Below are 7,321 nucleotides of genomic sequence, written 5' to 3'. Positions count from 1 at the left end.
ATTGTGGCCGTTCTTTAATATGCTTTGAGTCATTTAGACTTTGTCAATATAAATAAGCCCAACATGAAACCAATCAATGTAATTTTTCTTCTGCATAGTTCTGCCTTTGCCTTAATAATCAAATATGAGTGTGGGAATCCTAAAACATTCCATAAGTATTTGGTACAACCGTAATAACCCCAGCCTTTCTCCATACCAAGACTAAGTCAGTATTTCACAAGAAAAACAGGAACTTGCACGTTCACATTATTTTAGTTCTTGTTGACAGCGTATCTGGATAATTCACACTGAAGAACATCTTTAGCTGAGAAGGACTTTATATGGATTCATTAAAGCTCTTGTTTCAGCAAACCATGCAATTGCATTAAATTTCATATTCATTTTGCATGCCGTGGGCAGAGTTTACCTGTTCAGCCAGAGTGAACACTTCAAATAAAACCGGATTTACAGACCCCAAGTCTTTCCCCCCTGGTCATTTTCTACTCAAGGATACATTTTGGCCTAACATGTACCACATCACAACAGAAGTCCCTTTCTTTTCATTTTTTACTACATCCTAAGCAATTTCTCCAAGGACTTCCTCAGAGTTATCTGCAGATGGGAAAGGCAATTCACAATGCAATAAAATTTATAGCTCATAAAATTATGAATAAGCCAAACGTTAAAAAAGAAAAGTTAAACTAGGTTTAAAATGATTTTTATAATATCCACCACATGAATTGACACAGAGAATGAATTGCAAATGTAAGGGAAGGCAACAACTAAATGTTCTGTGCTATCTGGGTGTTAAATGAGGACTGTCGGCACAGCACAAAGAGATTCAGGAAATAGTCACTGATTTCTCTCAGTAGAGGTGGCCAAAGTAAGGTACAAAGTAGGGTTTTTTTTTAAAGCAGATTAACTGGGTATGACTATAAGCAAAACCCCCAAAAGGAAGAATTTGGAAATTAGATGATGAAATGAAGTGAGTCAACCCAAATCATCAGTGTGGTTTTTGTTGTTGTTAAAAAGAATAAAAATGCAAAAGGAAACAAAGAATTAAACCATCCAAACTCTTTTTTTTCTCAGTAGTAGAAGTTCTTTTTAAAAAGAAATATTAGAATACTTACCAATATTCAGAATAAGCTCAGTTTTCCACTTCACTTGCCTCCTTAACATAGATACCCTTGGAGAAATTGACATTAGAATTTAGATTGAGGAAAACAGATATTATCAATATCTAATCCAGAATTGTCAAGTCCCCACAGGGTTGAGTCTTTGGTGGTCTTCTCTTCCTACCATACACACCTTTTCTGGATGACCTCATCTATGCTATTGGCTCCAATGATTATCCACACATTGATGATTCTCAGGTCACCATCATAATGGCTCATATTCTCATGTCCCAGGTCCATATTTCTATATCCGAATATCTGAATGTTTCTTGGTAACTTCAACCATATGCCCAAATTCAAGGTAAATGTACTTTTTCTTCTGTATTTTCCATCCCAGTTAAGTGTCATTCTCCCAAGTGTGTGTGGGGACCCGGGGAGGGAGGGGATGAAGTCACCTTCCATACATCCCTCTGGGGTCAGTATCCCTGGCCCACTCCATCCAACCAGCACACTTAGGCATCAATATCTAGGACATGTCTATTCGTTTATCTCTTCCTATCCATTTCCAGTATTACTTTTTCTCAGGTTCATTCGGGCCTTTTGCCTACTTTGCTCTGTATCACTGGAGATTGACCTCTGAAAACTCTGTTTCTGAAGCTCCCTTACCAATTGGATTCTACCTCAGTTTGATCAGTTGGGGGATGGGGGTTGTGCACATGTGGAAAATTGGAGGCCTGAGAAAGGTGACAGTCCAGGAATACCCAGCCACACAGGGACCCAAATACTCCATGTTTACCAGGCTGCAGGGTTTTGCTCACACTGTTTCTCTACGTAGGGTTCACTTTTTCACCTTTTCCACAAGGCAAATTCCCACTTTCTTCACAGCCAACTCAAATATCATCTGATTGTCCCCTCACCTCAGGGGAATAACTCCCTCCTCTTATACAGGTGTCTTATATGGGCATTAAGGAACATGCTCTGAGCCCTTTGAAAACACGTTCAGTACAGCACTTAATGTGCCAATGAAACTGGTCCCTCATCAAAGATACCAATACCTTGTTTATTATTAAATTACACAGGTACAGTTTATCTCTTATCTAACTTGACATTTGACTCTTCAGTTCTTCCAAAATCTCCTGGACAATCCCACCCCGGCCATCACTCCCATTTCCTTCCTACATTCCCACATAAGCAACTCTTTTTCTGACTTAAATATTGAAATCCTTCTACCTGCCTTATTCTGCCTTTGTTTTACTCTCCCCACCCTCCTTGAATGGCTTCAACCACTCTTATGGTTCCTTTTAGCCTCGGTAAATACATGACTCTTAATCTGTATCTCTGGTCCAGGTTTGTCTCCTCAGCTTCAGATATGAATATTCTGGACGTCTATTTCAGTATGTCCCTCAGGGTTCTCAAAAGCAATATATCAAAACTTAGTCCATTATCTTCTTCATCCCCCCATACTCTCCCGCTACAAAACCCTTCCACTCATCTGTGTCTCAGCAAATAGCACTGTGAAATTTCTCCATCCAGAAACCTGGGAGTCGAGATTGATTTTCCTTACCCTAGCACAGATATTTAAATCAGTCAGAAATTTTTGTAATGTTTTCCTCCTTCATGACTCACTAATCTGTACCCTGCCTTCTACCCTCATTAAAACACCCATAAATAGGCTGTCATCATTTATCACCCTGTTTACGCCTTTACTAGCCGGTTTCTATGGCTTCCTATCCATTCTTCCCATTGCTGCTGGAAAGATGCCCCTTGTGGCTCTTTAGAATATAGTTCTGACTCCATCAACCCACAGTTGGAAATTCCGATGGCTTTCTCCTGAGTTCAGCATAAAATCTAAGCTCTGTATCATGACAAAAGACCCTCCACAATTTTGCCCCATCTCACTCATCTCTCACCCCTCCTTCTCTTCACACTGTGCCCTCGTACTATCAAAATATCTGCAGTTCTCAGACTCTCAATTTGGTTTCACACTGGACTGCTGTGGCCCACTCCACCCTCTTCCCAGAATGTACTTCCCTTCCTTCTTGACCTGGATCACCCTTTGCACCTTGAGATTTCACTGAGGCATTACCTCTTCCAGAAAGTCTCTTCTGTACAGTCTCCTTCAGGTGCACTTCACCTGTTATCCCATGATGCCCTGTGCATATTTCTACAAAAATAACTGTCACTGTTTCCTAATTGTATTTTTATTTGGTCTCTACCATCAGACTATGAATTCCTTGAAGGCCAAATCTCTGCCTTTTTCTCTGGCCACCCCCTACTTATTACAGCTTTCTAGCACACAACAGATATAAAATAAATATTTTTTGAATGAAGGAAGTAATCTTATCATAGCTATATGTATATGTATAAAGCATATCTAAAATACATAATATACTTACTGTAGGAAATTGAAAATTAAAGATGACTTTATTCACCTTTGACTCCCTAACATCCTAGCAGAGTGCCTGACACACAACATGTGCCTAATAAGTGTTGAATTTTTATTGGTCCTAAATGGCCTAGATGGATTGATTTTGGTGCCTCAGTTCATTGGAAAATCATGCCAACTCTCTGCTCTCTTTTCCTATGCACACTACTGAGTAGGTTAGCTGTCAGTCTGTCATTTGAGGACGTATATTGGGCAAAGCACTGTGAAAAGCTTAAAAGGTTTGGTCTTTGTTCTCTTGAGATTTTTACAATCTAAACACATACATAGATGCATATATAAGCTTAATAACCGAGTCCATCACATGGACAAGATAGACAGGATCTTACTAGCCCCATAAAATACTTCACCACAGCCCCTGTGCTCCATGGATTCAGAGATAACATCGTTCCCATTTGTATATGCTGCTTTGCAATTCAAAAACTTTCTAAAATCCAATATCAAGAGCTAGGAAAAGAGTCAGAAAAAGACATCTCACTCTATGAGATAACTCGCTCTAATTTCCTCATTAGTGAAAACGACATCATCATAAAGAATATCTGCCAACAATCTGATATAAAAATGTACATGCATCATGAAAAATAATTGCTGTTCAATTACTACTGAATTATAAAGCCGTCATACAGGTGCAATAATGCAAGAGCTTTGAAAGTATGAAAAACTGCTTAGCTTAGGTAATTACATGTGTTCGAATAAAGTCCCCAGAATAAAATTTGCAGAGTTTGAAGAAACAATGAAATCAGAATCAAAGTGCCATTTATAATTATATATTTTTAAATTTTCTGGTTTTTCTCCTGCATAAATTTTGAAAGGACAGGGATAATTTTTTAATTCTTGGGTCCAGGGAGTGAGAGAGAGATAAGTAGCTCTTCCTTTGCTTTTTACCTTCCCACCTCTCAAATTGGATCCACAGGGACAGTACTACCAAGATAGAAATCTAGCCATAACCATGGTAATTGCATCTTTTATAATAGTTAAATCTTACTTATGCCCTGTGCAGAGTTTACATATATGAAAAGTAAAATTTATAGAAAGGCAATTCTATTACTACTGTGAAAAAGATATATTTCTTATAAATTTCCAGGGTCTTTAGCAAGGGAAATTAGAATCAGAAAACTAGAAAGCGCCTTAAATATCATGTAATCCAAAGCCATTGGTCACCATATAAGGAAACTGAGGTCCTGAGAAGTTAAGTTTATTGTACAAATGTGTGTAGTTAATAGGAGAACTGGGTCTAAAAGCATTTCTACAATATTATGGACTTGATTAAGCATAAACTTAACAGGTCCAGGTCAATTTCTAATTTTCAAGCTACTCAACCCTCAGAGCTCTACGACAGATTTTTTACCCAACTACAATGCTATAGAAATAAAATTGGACAGGCAACAAAGGGGCATGAATTTTAGTGCAGGACAGGCTGTTAATTAGTTAAGTTAGCTTAGACAAATCACTTCACCTCTCAGACCTTCAGTTGTAAAACACTGTAAAACAAGGAGCTTGGCCAAAATGCCCTCTTCCAGATTTAAAATTGTATAATTTTGACATTAGGTGCTAGTTGATCTAAAATGATGAATTTTAAAAATTAGAGGCCACCAATCCTACCCCTGTACCCACATCTCCAATCCTCCTTCACCCTATGGTAAGATGCCTTCCTTAAGCAAGCCATCATTCTTTCAAAACACATCTGTAAGTTTATGACCAAGCTCATATTCTAAGGGAATGATTGGTTTAAAAGTGGGTGCTTTAACATTCATCAACATTTTAAGTTTTCAAGGCCAGTACTATAGAGGTTAATGATTTCCTTCTATGTATCTTCCCTAAAATTGGTGCAGGCAAAACCCAAAACTGAGGTGAATGACAAGAAATTAGTTTTACCGTCATGCTGATTAACATAGTATGTGATTCATCTGCTTACTTTTTTCTTTTAGTGAAGATATAATCTAGTGTTAAAAATAACAGCCAAATTGTTTAGTTTACTCCACGAAATAAAAAAAGAAGTGATTCAAAACATTAAAATTAAAATCAAAATACATGGATGGACCTAGAGACTGTCATACAGAGTGAAGTAAGTCAGAAAGAGAAAAACAAATATCGTATGTTAACGCATATATGTAGAATCTTAAAAAATGGTATAGATGATCTTATTTGCAAAGCAGGAATAGAGACACAGATGTAGAGAACAAATGTATGGATACCAAGGAGGAAAGCAGGGGGGTGGGATAAATTGGGAGATGGGGACTGACATATATACACTATTGATACTATGTATAAAATAGATAACTAATGAGAACTTACTGTAAAGCACAAGGAACTCTATTTAATGCTCTGTGGTGACCTAAATGGGAAGGAAATCCAAAAAAGAGGAGATATATGTATATGTATAGTTGATTCACATATCTGTACAGTAGAAACTAACACAGCATTGTAAAACAACTATACTCCAATAAAATTTTTTAAAAATAAAATAAAAGGATATGGAGCGAGTGGAACAAATACAAAAATAAAATAACATAAAGGCCATTCAGCTATTTAAAAAAATCAAAATAGATTACTGTTTTGTGATTAATTTCAAAACAACTAAAACAAATCCATTTTGCTACCTTAATAAAAACTTTAAGCTTTTCTGAAGGTTATTGTTCTGGGGTATGTTTAGCAGAGACTTTGGTCTTCTATAGTCTTCTCTAGGTGCTTTTCAAAGGTATTACATAGCGCCCCATAATTATCATGAAATCCACATGGTATTCAGTGGAGGCGATTAAATAGTAACGTTCTAAGATGCTTTTGCCTTGGAATGTTTAATATCGTTACAGAAAGTGTCATTGGGGTTATGTTTCACTTCCACTCAAAGCAGGAAGTAACTCTTCCCACGTACACTCAAACGGTATTTGATTCACCTCTTTCATCACCGATTGGATATTCCACAGGTGCCTCAAATTCAATATGTCAAATGGTAAAGATGACCTGACCCCAGCTCTGTTCCTTAGTGTTGAATAGCACCTCTATCCACTGCAATGTCTATTCTAGGTCCTACTCATCATCCTTGATACTCTTACTTCCTCGTACCACACATCCAATTAGTCCTAAAGACTCTGCCTCCAATTTTCTAGCAAATCCTAGCATTTATTTTTTCCATTCATTCTTGCCTACATTACTACACTAGTACTTTGGGTAGTGGTGGTAGTAAAAGAAGTAGCTAGGAATTACTGAGTCTTGTCAATACCTCTTAACTTGTGCCCAAACTTCTGATCATGAGTGGGAAAAAATGATTTGGTATGAAAGACTTTAGTCCTTTATACCCTGCTTTATTGTAGAAATTTGTTCTATTTGACAGGTCCAACATATAAAAGAGGAATGACTTCAGGACTCAGTTAAATTTCCATCTTATAAAGCCATTTATGATCTAGGTTTTTTCTTATCTCTTTAGCTTCCTCACTCTTTTCTCCCACACCCCTGGAGCTCCCCAACCCAGGCCTTTTGAATCTGCTTCTGCCTTGAACCATTAAAAACAACTTCTTTTGGTCCTTAAAGGGTAAAGTGCTCTATATTATGGAGAGCATGTCCTCTGTTAGGAAGAAGCCTCACCTTATACATTTTCCCAAGGCTGAATTCTGTCCCTCTAAGGGATCCAAGCATGTGTATTGCTTCCATGGAAATCTTTCTGTAGACTTTCTGAGGTTGGGAAACAGGCACTGTTATAAGTTCTGCTGCACTTTCTTCTTCCTCCACCATAGCATGTAACTCACTGTACTGTAGTTCTTGCTTAATTGTTGCTTAATTGTTGCTA

Source organism: Balaenoptera musculus, chromosome 10 (genome assembly GCF_009873245.2).
Source record: "Balaenoptera musculus isolate JJ_BM4_2016_0621 chromosome 10, mBalMus1.pri.v3, whole genome shotgun sequence".
In the NCBI taxonomy this organism is placed as follows: domain Eukaryota; kingdom Metazoa; phylum Chordata; class Mammalia; order Artiodactyla; family Balaenopteridae; genus Balaenoptera; species Balaenoptera musculus.
This window is presented reverse-complemented; position numbering follows the sequence as displayed.